This window comes from Schistocerca piceifrons, chromosome 4 (genome assembly GCF_021461385.2).
Source record: "Schistocerca piceifrons isolate TAMUIC-IGC-003096 chromosome 4, iqSchPice1.1, whole genome shotgun sequence".
Taxonomy (NCBI): domain Eukaryota; kingdom Metazoa; phylum Arthropoda; class Insecta; order Orthoptera; family Acrididae; genus Schistocerca; species Schistocerca piceifrons.
In genome coordinates, this window is record NC_060141.1 from 156,457,399 (window position 1) to 156,476,738 (window position 19,340).

The following is a 19,340-nucleotide window of genomic DNA, read 5'->3' on the forward strand; positions in this document are numbered from 1 at the left end:
GGCTGCAGAACTAATACCAGGCTCCCCATGTCTGACGTAAGTCAAGGTAATGGAGTGATATCTGTGTGACTGTCGGTTGTGTGGAATCGGCGCAGTGAGATGGGTTGAAGTGAGATGGAGCAAAATGGCAAAAAGGAGTTATCTTGTTCAAGTGTGCCAGAGACCACACCGTGAATCAGCATGCCCAATTAGTATCAAGAATGGCGGTCCGAAGTGTCTACAAATAACGGTACACCTCTCACAGCCTTGTAGCACCGCATGTAACCGACAGGAAGAAGAGACAAACGTCACGCATTTAGTGACATTATGTTTCAGGCCCGATGGAAACAGGACTTCTCAGAGAACTCATGTTCATCTCCACCAGTTCTCAAGCGAAAACTGCGAAAGGAACTGCATGCAACACATATTCAGATTCGAGTACATCGCAAAAGGCTCACGAAGTCATTTGAACCTGCAGTTTTCTGCAGGTGGAGCAACACAGAAAGCTGACAGTACCTCACTCGAGGTCAGCCCGACGAGTCACGACTCTGTCTCTCTTCAAGTGAAGCAACGCGTCTAGGCACAGAAGGCTCAATAAGGGATTTAACATCTACATCTCCCAGCCGCTGTGGCCGAGCGGTTCTAGGCGTTTCAGTTCGGAACCGCGCTGCTGCAACGGTCGCAGGTTCGAATCCTGCCTCGGGCATGGATGTGTGTGATGTTCTTAGGTTAGTTAGGTTTAAGTAGTTCTAAGTCTAGGGGACTGATGGCCTCAGATGTTAAGTCCCATATTTTATTGTGATAATCATTTCACCCTATGTTGGTGGGCGCCAACAAAATATTGTCACACTGCGAGGGGAAGGTTACTGATTGAAATTTCATAAGGAAAACCTGCCGCAACGGAAAACGCCTTTGTTTTAATGATTGCCAATACAATTCGTGTATCATATCAGTGGCACTCTCTCCTCTATTTTGCGATAATACAAAAGAGCTGCCCTCCTTTGAACTTTTCGGTTGACTCTGATAGTACTGTTTGATGTATATCCCACACCGCACAGCAACACTCCAGAAGAGGGCGTACTAGCGTAGTGCAAGCAGTCTCTTTAGTACGCCTGTTACATTTTCTAAGTGGCCTGACAATAAATCGCAGTCTTTGGTTTGTTTTCACTACAAAATTATCTATGTAATAGTTCCAGTGTAAGTTATTCTAAATTATAATCCCGTAATTACTTGAATTCACACCTTTAGATTTGTGTCGTTTATCATGTAACCAAAATTTAGCGGATTCTTCTTGGTACTCACGTGGATGACTTGACAGCTTTCACAGTTTAGAGTCAATTGCCACTTTTCGCGCCATATCGAGATTTTGTCCAAATCGTTATGCCATTGAGTTGGATCATCTGAAGACTTTACAAGACAACAAATGACAGTAACATCTGCAAATAATCTTCGGGGGCTGCTCAGATTGTCTCATAAAAGATTTATATAGATGAGGAACAACATTTCCTTGGGGAACGCCAGATATTACTTCTGTTTTACTCGTTAACATTCCGTCAGGTACTACGAACTGTGATCTTTCTGCCAGCAAATCACGAATCCAGTGGCACAATTGAGACGATAATCCGTAGGCATGCAATTTCATTAGAACTCGTTTGTGAGGAACGGTGTCAAAAGCCTCCTGGAAATCAAAAAATGTGGAATAAATTCAACATCCCCTGTAGATAGCACTCATTACTTCGTGAAAGTAAAAAGCTAGATTTGCTTCATATGGATGATAATTTTTTAATCTGTGTTGACTGTTTCTCGATAAAAGTTTTTTTAGACAATTCGTAATGTTCGAACACAGTATACGTTCCAAAACCTCACTGGAAATCGACGTTAGTGATATGGGTCTGGGTACTGGTGTGACCTGTGCAAATTTTCAGTCTTTAGGTACGGACCTTCCGATGAGCGAGCGGGTGTATTTGATCGCTAAGTATGCAGCCATCAACATACTCTGAAAGGAACTTGAGTGGTATACACTCTGAATTGGAGGCCTTGCCTTATTAAGTGATTCAAACTCTTTCGCTACCCCAAGATTAGCTACTTGTAAGTTACTCATGTTGCTTTTAATTCGAATACTGGAATATTTACTTCTTCTTTGGTGAAGGAATTTCGGAAAATCCGCATTTAGTCACTGTGCTTTAAAGGTACAGTCATCAGTAACATTACCATTGCTACCGCGCAGTAACGGTATTGACTGTGTCGTGGAGTTGGTGTACTTTACATCCGACCGGAGCTCTTTGGGCTTTCAGGCAGATTCTGGGACAGACTTTCTTGTTGTGGAGACTATCAAAAGCATCTCGCATTGAAATCGCGCTTAATTTTGAATTTCTGTAAAACTGTGCTATTCTCTGGGTTTTGCGTTCTTTTAAACGTGACACCTGCGATGTGTGGAGAAAGTAGTTTTGGCGGAAGTGGCTTTTTTCCCTTTGTTTTCTTTTTCTTCGTGACTTGGGTCCTCTGATTCAGATTATCGTGAATATAGCTTCGATATGTTGTCGTTCCATTTTCGTCTTTAGAATATGCTGTGGACGTTTTCATTTTTCAAGATCGTAAATGCGCACATTCCTATCGCAACTCGACTGCTCTGCTCAATCACTCGCTCTTTATCCTATAGAAAACGTCTGGGACTACTTGGAAAAGAGCTGCAAAGATATCAGCGAACATTTACCCAGCTTGTTAGTTTTTTTTTCCATCAGTCTACTTCTGTCTACTGACTGGTTTGATGCGGCCCGCCACGAATTCCTTTAGTGTGCTAAACTCTTCATCTCAGAGTAGCACTTGCAACCTACATCCTCAATTATTTGCTTGACGTATTCCAATCTCTGTCTTCCTCTACAGTTTTTGCCCTCTACAGCTCCCTCTAGTACCATGGAAGTCATTCCCTCATGTCTTAGCAGATGTCCTATCATCCTGTCCCTTCTCCTTATCAGTGTTTTCCACATATTCCTTTCCTCTCCGATTCTGCGTAGAACCTCCTCATTCGTCTATAGCACCACATCTCAAATGCTTCGATTCTCTTCTGTTCCGGTTTTCCCACAGTCCATGTTTCACTACCATATAATGCTGTACTCCAGACGTACATCCTCAGAAATTTCTTCCTCAAATTAAGGCCGGTATTTGATATTAGTAGTCTACTCTTGGCCAGAAATGCCATTTTTGCCCTAGCGAGTCTGCTTTTGATGTCCTCCTTGCTCCGTCCGTCATTGGTTATTTTACTGCCTAGGTAGCGGAATGCCTTAACTTCATTGACTTCGTGACCATCAATCCTGATGTTAAGTTTCTCGCTGTTCTCATTTCTACTACTTCTCATTACCTTCGTCTTTCTCCGATTTACTCTCAAACCATACTGTGTACTCATTAGACTGTTCATTCCGTTCAGCAGAACATTTAATTCTTCTTCACTTTCACTCAGGATAGCAATGTCATCAGCGAATCGTATCATTGATATCCTTTCACCTTGTATTTTAATTCCACTCCTGTACCTTTCTTTTATTTCCATCATTGCTTCCTCGATGTACAGATTGAAGAGTAGGGGCGAAAGGCTACAGCTTTGTCTTACACCCTTCTTAGTACGAGCACTTCGTTTTTGATCGTCCACTCTTATTATTCCCTCTTGGTTGTTGTACATATTGTATATGACCCGTCTCTCCCTATAGCTTACCCCTACTTTTTTCAGAATCTCGAACAGCTTGCACCATTTTATATTGTCGAACGCTTTTTCCAGGTCGACAAATCCTATGAAAGTGTTGATTTTTCTTTAGCCTTGCTTCCATTATTAGCCGTAACGTCAGAATTGCCTCTCTCGTCCCTTTACTTTTCCTAAAGCCAAACTGATCGTCACCTAGCGCATTCTCAATTTTCTTTTCCGTTCTTCTGTATATTATTGTTGTAAGCAGCTTCGATGCATGAGCTGTTAAGCTGATTGTGCGATAATTTTCGCACTTGTCAGCTCTTGCCGTTTTCGGAATTGTGTGGATGATGCATTTCTGAAAGTCAGATGGTATATCGCCAGACTATGATAGCTCATAGTGATCTAAATCACCAATGAGTAGCTTCATCTGGATATGGCATATCTGGAGAAATTTTTCCATTCTCTTCCTCGCCGAGATGGCTAACTAGAGGCGGTGTTACATAGTATTAGCGTGACGTCTCCTCGGGGTGACTGACGTCTTTTCGCTATTCTTATCAACGAATATCGGATGAGGTGAAGACCATTGTCTTGACTAACAGAGACTCATTGTGTTTCTCTGGATGAAAGTGCCGATTCTCTGTGGTAACCACACGCCACTACTACTACACAAGTGTGCACACACTTCAGAGGAGGCGACTCTGCGCCGACTGCTGAATCACGGGGCATCAGCTGCTGACGTAACCGTGACTTGACCTTTGCTAAGGCGGCCTTCCCGCCGAACTCCTCTCGGTGCGGCTCAGTCTCCAGCCCTTACGACGACTCCATTTCCACAGTCCATAATGGAAATAACGTGACTTCGCCACCCCATTTACGACCCGTGTGATATCTTTGAAAGAACCTGTGCTGTTGTACGTTTGTATCAGCACTCGTCACCTCTAAGTTCGTATAAAAATGTATACAACTGATAATCTTCGGAGGTATTGTGTAGGGATCTGTTTCTGCATCACGAGCAGCAAAATTACCAAGTGTGTATGTATTGTCTGGTACGTAAAAGTGCTTGATAAAAACACAGCTGAGGTTCCTTGATTGCCGTCTATCATGTGATATCCAGTAGCTACATTTTCGTAAAATAGAGACCAAGCAATGGAGTCGAAAAGAACGCCTATAACATTCGTTAATATCTCAGATGTGGCTCAAATGGCTCTGAGCACTGTGGGACTTAACATCTATGGTCATCAGTCCCCTAGAACTTAGAACTGCTTAAACCTAAGGGCAGAACACAACACCCAGTCATCACGAGGCAGAGAAAATCCCTGACCCCGCCGGGAATCGAATCCGAGAACCCGGGCGCGGGAAGCGAAAACGCTACCGCACGACCACGAGCTGCGGACTATCTCGGATGTAATCCACCCCGTATGAGTATTCAGCACCTTACGTAAGCCCCTGTCTAACCACCTTGGAATTGTTATCCTGAAACCATAGAATTTGTCTCATGACGTTGATGATAATATGCAGATGCTTAATGTAAGCCACTACATTGGCTTGTGAACACAAATCGGAGAAATTGGGGAACGGCCGTTTAATTAGTGCATGATATTCTGTGGCTTCCATTTTCAATAAACTAAACCTGTACCTGGTTAGACTTGTAATTCCAAGAGAAGTGGACGTAGATGAAGGCGAGAGGGGAGATATGATACTGCGAGAAGAATTTGACAAAGCTCTGAAAGATCGAAGTCGAAACAAGACGATGTTCCATCAGATCTACTGATAGCCCTGGGAGAGCCAGCCATGACAAAATTCTCCCCTCTGGCGTTCAAGATGTACGAGATAGGCCAAATACCCTCACACTACAAGAACAGTGAAGTAATTCCAATTCCAAAGAAAGCGGCTGCTGACAGGTGTGAAAATTGCAGAACTATCAGTTTAATAAGTCGTGACTGCAAAATACTAACACGACTTCCTTACAAATGAATGGCAAAACTAATAGAAGCAGATCTTGGGGAAGATCAGTTTTGATTCCGGATGAATGTAGGAACACGTGAGGCAATACTGATCATACCACTTATTTTAGAAAATAGGTTAAGGAAAGGTAAATCTACATTTGTAGCATTTGTAGACTTAGAGAAATCTTTTGACAATCTCAACTAAAACACTCTCTTCCAAATTCTGAAGGCGACGGGGGTCAAATACAGGGAGTGAATGCCTGTTTACAATTTGTACAGAAACCAGATGTCAGTTATAAGAGTCAAGGGGCATGAAAGGGAAGCAGTGGATGAAGAGAGGGTGAGGCGGATTTGTAGCCTATCCCAGATGTCGTTCAATGTGTACATTGAACAAGCAGTAAAAGAAAGCAAAGAAAAATTTGGATTAGGAATTAAAGTTCAGGGAGAATAAATAAAAACTCTGATGTTTTCTGATGACATTGTGCTTCTGTCAGAGACAGTAAAAAATTTGAAAGAGCAGTTGAACGGGATGGGCAGTGTCTTGAAAGGAGGATATAAGATGAACATTAACAAAGGCAAAACAAAGATAGTGAAATGAGGTCGAATTAAATAAGGTGATGCTAAGGGACTCAGATTAGGAAACGAGACACTTAAAGCAGTAGATGAGTTTTGCTGTTTGGTCAGCAAAATAACTGATGATGGCCGAAGTAGAGAGGATATAAAATGTAGACTGGCAATGGAAAGAAAAGCATTTCTGAAGAAGAGAAATTTGTTAACACTGAATATAGATTGAAGTGTTATGGAGTCTTTACTGAAGGTATTTGTCTGGAGTGTAGTCATATATGGAAATGAACAAAAGCTTTCGAAACGTGGTGCTGCAGAAAAATGCTGAAGATGAGATTGGTCCATGGTGTAACTAAGGAGGAAGTACTGAATAGAACTGGCGAGACAAGAAGTTTGTAACATGACTTGACCAAACGAAGGGCTCAGATGACAGGGCACATTCTGAGGCATCGTGGGATGACCAATTTCGTTTCAGAGGGAAGTTAGTGGGGTAAAAATCATAGAGGTAGTCGGAGAGATGATTCAGAAAGGTTGCAGTAGTTATTTGGAGATGAAGAAGGTCGTACAAGATAGAGTGGTAAGGAGAACTGCATCAAACCAGTCTTCGAACTGAAAGTAGCAACAGCAGCAATCCCAGCTTGATGATTTTATTCTGGTTAAATCCTATTTTCTGTAGCAAGAGCGAAAGTTTATGTTAGTGACAGTTTTATTACTGAAACTTATTTAAATGAAAGAAATGAAGGATTTACTCAGTTATAACGTCCTCGTTTCGTCTTCACAAATCGTTCCAGGCAAATACCGAAATGGTACTTAACAATACTTAAATAGTGCTACCTCCGTCATTCGCTGCACGTTATTAATATTGTGAAATTAACATATTTCAAAAGCACATTGTTTTCTTTTTATTCGTTCTCTTTGGTTATGTAGAGGTATTTCACATGATCGTGTTCCAAAGGCCAATTGAAAAAAAACAGACAACAGTTACAGTTATGCATTAACAATCGCTTTGTATTCCATTCAGAAAGCTTGCATCTTGTCACTTGCATATTGGACTCAGGACTGATCGTGTCCGACTTCACTTTCCTAATCTTTACTCCGTACCTAGAAGTTATTTTGCCACATGTGTAATCTATTCATTAAAGATGTCATTAACCTTCCCTTCTTCTGTAATTAAGTCCAATGTAATATCAATTGCTCTCTGATAATATTTACTTCTCCTTAAAGTTATACTGGAAGCAAAAGTGTTATTGTGCTAGTGGGTGTTAGTTTACCAGCCTTTAACAGCAGCTGAAGGGACTATTGAGGGAGGGAATCGCCGGGAAAGACCAAGGACATCATACATGCAGCAGATTATGAGTGACGTAGGGTGTGCTCCCAGCGTGGAAATGAAGAGAAAGGCAGACAGAAGACAGGAATGGCGTACTACTGCCAACCAACTCAGCGTTGAAAACTAAAGAAGAATATATATATATATATATATATATATATATATATATATATATATATATATATATACTCTCTAGGTATAAAAAAATAGAATGACAGGTGTATCTACTGTTTGCTATAATTTGCTACAATGATTGTTGTGTGTAATGATCCTGTGATGTTCCGTGCTATGTTCCTTAGAACCACAGAGTGAATTCAATGGCTGAATCAGTCAATGAAATATCGTCGTAAGTACAGCACAAAATAAATGTTAAGGGATGTTGTGTGGCGACCAATAAGCCTTCGCAGCAATATGAATGCTTGCGTCACATTATCTCCATCACCCGGTCCGTAACTGGTCATTATTGAGAACTGCTGAAAGAGTAAATGTGATTAAGCGTAATTCTCGCTGAACAGGCGGATACTGTTCAAGCGAATGCCGGAATGCGATCACTTTCAGTCTGTCGAATCAGCTAAATAGCAACAGATTACAGTAATGAACAATTTCAGTTGCAACCATAACATGGAAATGTTATGGGGAAGTCAAATCAAAGACAGCGTTTTATTGGCAGAACTGTTAGATGGTCCAACATATCTAAAGAGACTGCCTGCACAAAGCTTGTCGATTCTCTTCTAGAGTATTGCTAGGTGGCATGGGATCCGTACCAGATAGGATTGACGGAGGAGGTCGAAAAGTTCAGAGAAGGGCAACTCGTTTTGCATTATCTCATAGTAGGGAAGAAAGTTTCACGGATACGACACGTGAGTTGGGGTGGCAATCACATCGCGGCGAGATCTTTTCACGAAATTTCAGTCACTATCTGTCTCCTCCGAATGCGAAAATATTTTGTAGACTCCACTTTCATAAGGAGAAATGACTATTATAATAAAATAAGATAAATCAGGGCTCGCACGGAAAGATTTAAGTGTTCGCTTTACCCACTTGCTGTTCGAGAGCGCAACGGCACAGATATAGTCTGAAAGTGTTACGATGAATCCTCTGCCTGTGCGGAACAATCACGTAGATATTGATCTTCAAGGAGGTCAGCGCCGTTTTCCTTCCAACTAAAACTGTTCTTCTTCTGTAACGACCACTTTGACGAAGGGATCATCTTTCATTCATTCCGTTGTGAAAGATACATGGACGCCAACATGTTCCGGCTTTCTGATGCAAAGACCGGTTCCAGTTCTTTGCTTGCTTCGGAAAGACAGGACAGAATGCAAAAGGTAAGATGACATACATTTTTAGATTTCGAACTCTATAATAATAGATACCAGACGTATGCAGCAGTGATTAAAATAGTGATCTCGCCTTCGGGAGGAAGGAGATTTAAATTGTCTCACTCATAGGTACTCCCTGGCAGTCGAACCTCATTAGGTCAGTGCCAGATTGGTTTCTTCGACGAAGCCATCGTTTTCCGTACAACAGACTCTCCATCTCTAACAACCATTTGGGCGGTTGGACCTTCTTCCCTTCTTTAGGTTGCGCAAGATGCATGGACGTCAACATAATTCTATCTGCAGTGTAACTTGAGCTTTATGTTCACTGCTTTGAAGTCATTACGATTCACCGTGGACAGCAATGTCGATGGTCAGGGCTGTTTTATGATTTTGACTAGGCACAACTAATGAAAAATCTCTGGTGCAGTGGATAAGACTCATTAACTACTGCGGGATCGGAATTCAACTCTGGGATTATCATTCTAAAATGCAACATGACGGTGTGGTGCTCTCTGATCTCGAAGAGGTACGGAAGCAGAACACTATCTTGGCACAGTGGAGTTTAGTGACGTGTAGTAGATCGATCCCTTCTGGCTCAAGGGTCGCTAGCGAGGCTGAGCAGACGCGGACAATGTCAATACATCACAAGCAATCCACTGTCGACATACTGATCCGAAGCTACATCGGCTTTCTCGTACTTGCACAACATTAGTCATAAATGTCTCAAATTTTTTCTGGTGTTGTTTGAAAGCCATTTCATCCGCAGTGCAGCTCACAATGAAAAACCCCAGCTTTACACCAACTATACTTTCGTTACTGACGACCTCTTTCCAGTATTACTGTTTCACTACGTCTTTGGCTGCAATAATTTACGATACAATAACAGAGGAAAATTTGTCTTGTCCTCCCTTGATATCTATGAAGATCCACAGACATTGACGCTATCTACACCTACCAGCGATAACATTTTAGTTCCTAATGAATTTTTTTACCTTACGTCGATATCAGAACGACTGATGAAATGCATCATTAATTTTAATAGTGGGTGAGGTCATCTTTTGACTAAATGCTCCATCTTCTTGTCACAGAGCCAGGGCCCAGCATTACGAAATAGTCATGTAGCTTCCTGTGCATCCTCTGAAGATGAGGCTGAAAAGGTTCGAAAACCGATTGATGGGATGAACAAGTATTTCAAATAAAGTGATTGGTTGAAAGTTTCTGTACTTATATTAAATAAAAAGTCAGGGGTTCTCAAATATGCGTAATGAGTAAGCTTAATAAATTAGTTTGTACCTCTGTGAATAATGGAATAGGTAGACAGTCGTCAATTAGCAAAACTACGAACCAATTGTCTGCATAGAATATTTTTATTGTTCTGTTAAAGCTATCCTATCTGATGAGCTTTTCGTAAAAATATCATCACATTGGTGTTAATGAATATTTAAAAAAATGGTTCAAATGGCTCTGAGCACTATGAGGTCATCAGTCCCATAGAACTTAGAACTAGTTAAACCTAACTAACGTAAGAACATCACACACATCCATGCCCGAGGCAGGATTCGAACCTGCGACCCTAGCGGTCGCGCGGCTCTAGACTGAAGCGCCTAGAACCTCTCGCCACTCCGGCAGGCGATGAATATAAAACGATAAAGGTTGTTAAGAAATCAGTACACATTTCTTTATACACCCTAGGTTACTTTGGGAACTGTAGCTGAATCTGCTATTTACGCTTTTAACTTAATTTATAAGTAAGAAAGGAGTCCATAATGAGATATTACAAAATCTGTACCGTATGGAAGAGAGGTATAGATTTTAAATGAATATAGTGAATCGGATCAGAAATAAAATTCTTGGGAACAACTGCAAGATACGCAAGGAACAGGGGAATAAAAATGTAGGAATGAGAACAACTATAAAGTATGAGAGCTGTCATGCATGTTACAGAACAAACTGGATGATAGACTCCATCAAACTTGTTTTCCCTAAGGAATATGTACATTAAGCCATGAGGAAGGCTAATACCGTTGGAACAGCAAAGACAAGGACACGAAAACCAACACAGCCTAGTATACCAAGAAAAAAGATGAAGATCGACGTCTTTCTCGATATTACGCCATCCGTTGTATCTCTGTAAACTGTGGTAATTTAGCTCAAGCAGGGGAACGCATAGGCCCTAACTTAGTAGTTACTTTCACCATAACTATGCTGTCTGCGGTCAGCAGGATGTGTCAGCCGATAAGCTGCGGCGAGTAGGTACGATGACCAAGCGTTTGTCACGGAAAGCGTGCTACACCGTTTCCAGAATCTACACGACAGACGAAGACTAGTCGCTGACATTTTATCTGCGTGCGAACACGCAAGTGCCAGCCGCACGAAATCAAAAACTTAATTCACCCACTGAAAACAGCAATTTCGGCAGCGGCGACGTCTCCACGCGCCGGCAAAATAATGCTGATGAGCGGGCCGGAGACGTCCGAGCGGATACGGAGCGGGATAAGCATCTCCGGGAGGCGGATATGACGACTGGCCGTTCATTAGCAGCGGGAGCATCTTGCGCGCCATCTGGCGGCGGTAGCGGCGCGGCAGCCGGAAGCGACGTCGCCCAGTGCGGCCCCAGCCTGCGGGCGTGAACAACGTGTCCGAGGCGGCACCTGGCGGCCGCGCAGGAAATCCTCCACTTGTGCTCGCCCCGCGCGTGCAGCTGCCTTAAAACTGCAGCCTGCCGCCCTTGATGTAATGTAGACCCGCAGGGTGTCCCTATGTCTAGGGAACCCGACGTTTCTGTGGTGGGTTTGACACTAATGGACATACTGCTGCGATACCTGAGGAAGTTTTTGTAGACTGTGGTCATATTAACACTTCTTAAGTGATCATGCAGTGTGTCCATCGATTACCTCTTCTTAATCCTGGGAAATACATTATTCGGAAAGTAAGGAGCAGTCGGTCGCGAAATGGAAAATAAAGTGAAAATCTCATGAAACTTTGCACAGATGTGTTGGGCACTCTGTCTAGTACGCCTGTCGATCGCATCACGTCGCTCATTTCAGTTCTGATATCACAGCGAGAACGTAAAAGTGACTAGAAATTAGCGTCTCCCGCCAAGTATGAGCGTCTGGTGAAAGATTTCGCCTGAAGCTATGCAATGCACACAACATATCTGTCATGCGGTTCGTTCTACACGACAATTCTCGGCCGCATTCTGCAGGGGCAATGAAGATGCTCCTGCAGTGTTTTCGATGGGAAGTGTTTGATCACCCACAATACAGCCTGTAACTGGCTACCACTGAAATGAACCGCTGGCTATGAAAACAATATTTCGACACAGACAATGAGCTGCAGTCCACAGTAGAAAATTGTCGAAATGCACTGGCGGCTGTCTTCTATAACGAGGGAATTGAAAAGTTGGCACAACGCCGAGACAGATGTCTAAGTCTGAGTAGCTACTGTGTAGAGAAGTAGCTGGAAGTTGGAGCTAAGCGTTACAAATAAAACAGTTTTGATTTTCACTGTGGTTTCCATTTCTTGATCTGTCGTTCCTTACTTTCCGAATAGCTCTTGTACTTTAGGACAAACTATCACCAGCTTCCGCGCCTTTGACTCCCTCCTACAATTTACGAGATCTTATACCACTAACAGGGACGATCAATTTGGATTCTGTAGAAATGTTGGAACACGTGAGGCAATACTGGCCCTACGAATTAGTTTAGAAAATAGATTAAGGAAAGGCAAACCTACGTTTATAGCATTTGTAGATTTAGAGAAAGCTTTTGACAATGTTGACTGGAATACTCTCTTTCAAATTCTGAATCTGGCAGGGGTAAAACACTGGGAGCGAAAGGCTATTTACAATTTCTACCGAAACCAGATGGCAGTTATAAGAGTTGAGGGGCATGAAAGGGAAGCAGTGGTTGGGAAGAGAGTGAGACAGGGTTGTAGCCTATCCCCTATGTTATTTAATCTGTATATTGAGCAAGCAGTAAAGGAAACAAAAAAAAAAAAATCGGAGTAGGAATTAAAATCCATGGAGAAGAAATAAAAACTTTGAGGTTCGCCGATGACACTGTAATTCTGTCAGATACAGTAAAGGACTTAAGAGCAGTTGAACGTAATGGACAGTGTCTTGAAAGAAGGATATAAGATGAACATCAACAAAAGCAGGATAATGGAACTTAGTCGAATTAAGTCGGGTGACGCTGAGGAAATTAGATTATTAAATGAGACACTTAAAGTAGTAAAGGAGTTTTGCTATTTGGGGAGCAAAAAAACTGATGATGGTCGAAGTAGAGAGGATATAAAATGTAGACTGGCAATGGCAAGGAAAGCGTATCTGAAGAAGAGAAGTTTGTTAACATCGAGTATCAGGAGTGCCAGGAAGTCGATTCTGAAAGTATTTGTATGGAGTGTAGCCAAGTATGGTAGTGAAACGTGGACGATAAATGGTTTAGACAAGAAGAGAATAGAAGCCTTCGAAATGTGGTAATACAGAAGAATGCTGAAGATTAGATGGGTAGATCACATAACTAATGAGGAGGTATTGAATAGAATTGGGGAGAAGAGAAAATTGGGGCACAACTTGACTAGAAGAAGGGATCGGTTGGTAGGACATGTTCTGAGGCATCAAGGGATCACCACTTTAGTATTGGAGGGCAGCGTGGAGGGTAAAAATCGTAGAGGGAGACCAAGAGATGAATACACTTAGCAGATTCAGAAGGATGTAGGTTGTAGTAGGTACTGGGAGATGAAGAAACTTGCACAGGATAGAATAGCATGGAGAGCTGCATCAAACCAGTCACTGGACTGAAGACCACAACAACAACAATCCTACTAACTAACACATCAAGTACCTGATACTGACTCTATACCATTAACTTTAATGGTAATTCCACCCAGTATTAGTAGTCATAAAGCCAAAACAAAATGGCGCTTATCTATAGAGCGCAGATGGCCCGTTACGTTTTGTTTTGGCTCCTACAGCCATGTGCCATGCTAATATGTACTAGACGTCTAGCAGAGTTCCTACTATCCGATAAAAAATTAATTACATAAATTTATTTCTTCGAGGTTATAATTCAGGAACAACTCCTCATGCAAACCAATGAGAACGCCCATAATGGGCAAACCAATAACTGGGTGAACATACATGTTTCGTCTCCCCACGAACCTACAGATATTGAAATCGTTGATCCGTCCTGTTCCTTTTCTAAGGAAATATAACCATATGGTCTGTAATTCAGCTCCCCTAATTTCTCCTCTGTTCCCATGCATCCATGAAAGCCGTGCGCTCCACCTAGCTCTGTGGATCTGCTTAACGTCTCGTCCTCACCTTTCCTCCTACCCTCCCCTGTGCTTCTCTTCCTTACCCTCACCTTTCATATGAAATCCGCCCAGAGATCTACCCACCCTTTGCCTGTTCCTCCCTTTCCAACTACTTGGTTTAGAGCCCAGGGAGGGGTGACCAACATTCGAGATGAGAGTACTTCAAATTTATCAAAACTAGACATGATTGTCTTATTGGGATTTCCGTGACCGTTCTTTGAATAAAAATATGGCATTTCAGTCTTTGATCGCCATTTTTTATTTTGAATAACCGGTTTCAGGCTAGCTGCCCATCTTTAGATTTGTTAGATAAAGTTAATAATATAATTAACAAGATAGATATAGTTACTGATAGAAGTTTCTTAGTTTACAAATAGAAATATTGGAATGTATTAAATGCCAAAAAACCATGAATTGCAGTTACAGAGTAACCTGTCAGTACAGAACTATTGGTTCGCTGTCATAACTAAAGTAATTTTTAATCTGTTAAAACCTTATATCACCGTTTGGAGAAACCTGATTAGTAAAAGTAAAAAGTGCCCTCTGTGTGTGTAAGAGTTATGCAAATGTAATAAGATGTTATTTTTTCACCATACATATTAATGGCGAATATACTTTTTAATAATAAGACAATTTTTAAAGAAATAGCATTTAAATAATCTTTTTTGAGTGGACCATGAACTGAAATAATTTACATTAATTTAAAATTTTTTAAAGAAACTTAAAAAGTACTTCAAATCTCCATCCGGCTATCCAGATTTAGATGTTCCGTTAAATCGCTTAAGGGTAATAGCAGGATGGTTCCTACGGTAATATCATTTTCTTTCGCATCCTTGCTTAATCTGGGTTAGTGCCCCTTCGTTAGAGCGGTCCGATATTATTCTAGTGAGATATTCGTTTGACAGATGTATATTAAAAGGGACAGCAAAACACGAGGAATAACCGGGACTCCGACAGCGAAAGCACCGCCCTGGGCCGCGCTGACTGTTGTCGACATGCAGAAGCGTGCTGCTCAGTTCGCTGATGTAGTACCGGTTATTCCTGTTAATACGGAAACGAATCTCGCACTAGACTAATCTGGTAGCGGTCTATCGAAAGGGCACGTAAAATTACGCTTTAAAAGTCATTTTGTTTGTAACGGGAAATAGACTCTTTCCGTCGACACTGGGCATCGCATGAATGACGTGATCACTGTTTGTTTGGGCTGACCCCTGATACACGATCCAAAAACGAAATCGCAAATATCTGCTGAATCACCAGAGAAAATGCGCGTGACGACTCTTAGGAGAGACACTCTGTACGTATCACAGTTAATTTTTGTGTTCACTGCAAAAGTATCTGTTAAACACGGTATGTCACTCTCGTTATTTCTGCTGAATGGATGGAGATTTATCTGAGGATATATTCTAATTTCTGCTTACAAGACACTCAAGCCCATAAAACAATCGGAGTATTGCCACCATGTGTGCCACTGTATGCCGCGTGGGGTAGCTGCGCGGTCTTTGGCGCCTTGTAACGGTTCGCGCTGCTCCCCCCCCCCCCCCCCCCCGGAGGTTCGAGTCCTCCCTCGGGCATGGGCGTGTGTGTGTTGTCCTTAGCGTAAGTTAGATTAAGTAGTGTGTAAGCCTAGGGACCGATGGCTCAGCAGTTTGGAGTTTGGTCCCATAGTAACTTACACCCATCATATGTACTACTGTATCCTGCTATCTATCGCTTCTGCCTTTGTCCCGCATTGTGTGCGTGGTTGGCGTGGTTATATCGGATTTGGCATGTTGATTTGAAGGGGTGGCCGGATGCCCTTCCCGCCGCCATCCCGTACCCCACGGGACGGAATCAGAGTACCCCAGCTGTCTGCGTCTAGTGTAAACCATGGAAAAGTGCAGATGTGTGTTAAATGTCTGCGAGGCGTGTAACTGAGGCGGGAAGTGGGGACCAGCCTGGTATTCACCTAGAGGGATGTGGAAAACCGCCTAAAAACCACATCCGCCCTCGTCGTTAATCCGGCGGGCGGATTCGATTCGGGGCCGGCGCGCCTACCCGAGTCTAGGAGGAAGCGCATTAACGTTCTCGGCTAACCTAGCGGGTTACTGCTGTATCCTGCTATAACTGATGTAATTATATTTTACTCAGGCCGCTTTTTCTTCATTAATTCGAGTCAAAAACTCAGGGACGGAATAAAGCTGTGCATCACTTCTTATTATGGAAACGAAATTTCGAATTCTGTAATGGAACAGACCATTGTTGTGTGATAGCAAATTTGTGTGAACTTGTAGTCTCTTGACGCAGTACAAATGCCCTGAGATACAAGTGTTCACATGGCACACATCTATAGATATTTATGGATAGCAGCCAAAATGAGGAAATAAAATTAGGTACATTGTAAATGGAAATATAAATAAGTTATTCACTATTTGCAGTGAGTCATTTTCCTCGTCCATTAAAGTATAGCCAAGATTTCATTGAAATATTACAGTTCAGAAAAAAATTTGTTGGCCACTAATATCAGCCCATCGGACATTTAGATGCTTCTTATATGAAATTCAAAAGCATTTACTTCTCTGGACAGATTTCAACGCCTCACCTAGGTTACGATCATTAGCGACGGGTAATGATCGTTACAAGATGGACAAGGGTAGGGGAGGAACTGCTGTTCGCTGTAAGATTCTGAGATGGAGAGACGCACCCAGTAACGAAAAATGTGCCCCAACAGAAATCTTTTTGACAGTAGATATAAAAGACAATACTTACTCGTTATTCCACGGCACACCTCTAGGTAAACAACCGTTGAACATACGACATTTTCAATAGAGCCGTTTTCCAGCAGCTTTACTGTCGTTCCCGTGAATAATTTCATGGTGAATGCAGATATGTTTCCTTCTCAAAGACAACAATAGATTTCTTCACCATCGTTCCCCAACACAGCCAATACGTAGTCTCTCATTACCGCGACAGCGATGGAAGGTCACACTATAGCTCTCGTACTAACTGAATGCAGCCGAAGCTATTGAAAACCGTAAACACAGCCAACTTCCTGCTTCAGAGTTACATTACCGAAGTGTTTCCTCATGCAACGTATTCCTTGTTCAAAAGACGATTGTTGTGTGAGGTTGTTAAGGAATATCTTCTACACATCATGAGCTGTATCTAAATTGACGTTTAGATGATGTCCTTTAACAGATATTTAGAAACTGTGGGTGATCAAACCGTCAATACTTGTATGAATTTTGGTACCATTCCTTGAAGCCATGAGCCGGGACGGAGACGCACGCGATTTAGAATGCCTTGAAAGACTGGGTACGCTGACTACCTTCCAGATACCTCTGCAAAAAGCGAAATATCGTCCTTTTCGCAAAAAGTCCGCAGTCAGTTGCTGTTAAACACGATTTTATTGTCTGACTAGATTGCGTACATTTAAAAAAAAAAATTGTGACCGGATGCGCTTCCACATGAGCCATCTCCAGATCTGAGTGTACCGGTTACAGTATAACCCGTCCAATTCGTCAGTTACGGGACTTAAACTGACACTGTATACTCATGTCGGGACATTACATGCCTTACTGCGTGCCTTACGATACACAGAAAGTTTTCTTCCAGCGATGCATAAAGGAAAACATTCTGCAACCAGTTTTTTCCATCTTACACCGTTGTGACGTGACCACATCAGATTTAAATACTGAAGGTCCATATCATCTTCACCTCGTTCTAAATTCTTGAATGAGATAAATGAACGTCATTTTAATTCTTCCACTTATCGTAATAATCCTTCTCTTCCAGCAGAATATATTCTGAATACAGGATTACCATGCACTATGCTTGCTTCCTACTTTCGAGATCAACTTATTGCACATTAATGTATATTTCCTGACTACATCGCACGAATAGTCTATATCAGTTGTCATTTCACCTTCTGTATGCCACTCAGAACTTGCAATCCTCTATTGCCCTCTATTCGTATGTGAAGATGGTTGCACCGAAACAAGTTATTAGTACAGTTCATCCTTACTATCTACACACCAAACATCCATTTGGTCATAAAGATGTGTTTGATGAAACAGAATTCTCCCACGCATCAACATATTGGAAATGCCCCATGAAAGATGGTCATAGAGACCACATAGAGCAACAATGGAAGCGAACCCGCGACGTTAAGAAACTACACAGAAATTTGCCGAGATGTTTAGGTTCCAACGGGAGCGGTGTCGTCACTAGCACTGCAGACATTGATTACGATCTCTGTCAGTATGACGTCACGATAACGAAGGCCAAACTTACGCAGCTTCTGTATCAGATTTTTTTTTTTTTTTTTGGGGGGGGGGGGGGGGGCTGGATAAATTTGTAGAGGGAGATCAAGGCTGGGCTACAGTAAACAGTCTCAAAAATGGTTCAAATGACTTTGGGCAATATGGGACTTAACTTCTGAGGGCATCAATCCCCTAGAACTTACAACTACTTAAACCTAACTAACCTAAGGACCGCACACACATCCATGCCCGAGGCAGGATTCGAACCTGCGACCGTAGCGGTCGCGCTGTTCCAGACTGTAGCGCCTAGAACCACTCGGCCACGGCGACCGGCTAAACAGTCTCAAGTCGACGTAAGTTGCAATTGTAAGGCAGAGACGATGAGACTAGTAACTACGGAACACACTAGTATGGAGATCTGCATCAAAGTAGTCTTTGTACCGAAGACCTCAACAACGAGGTCATCGCTGCAGCAGTGACGACAATCAGACGTTTCAGACGGATACAATATTGGTTACTGTCAAAAGAGGCTTTTTCTTTCTGAAAGCAAGTTGGTTTTATTGATAATTCCAATACACTACATCCCCCGCTCTCTTGCCTACGAAACCCCAGTTTTCAACATAATCTGCGTTCCGTGCGACGGTCTTCAGCCACTTCAGTGGGGAGGGTCTGTCTGAGCGCATGCTACAACTCTACTTGTCGTCAGAGCCAACGTCTTGCTGCATCAATTACCTCCGTGTCATATACGTATTGCTTCTCGTCGACTGCATCCTTCATTGGGCCAAATAGATTGAAGTCTGAAGGAGCAAGATTCGGCCTGTAGGATGGATGAGAAAGAACAGTCCAATGAAGTTTTATGGGCTCCTCTCGGGAGCTCAGACTTATGTGACTGCTTGCATTGTCATGGAGAAGGAGAATTTAATTTGCATTTTTGTGGCGACGAATTTGCTGAAGTCATTTCTTCAATTTTCTGAG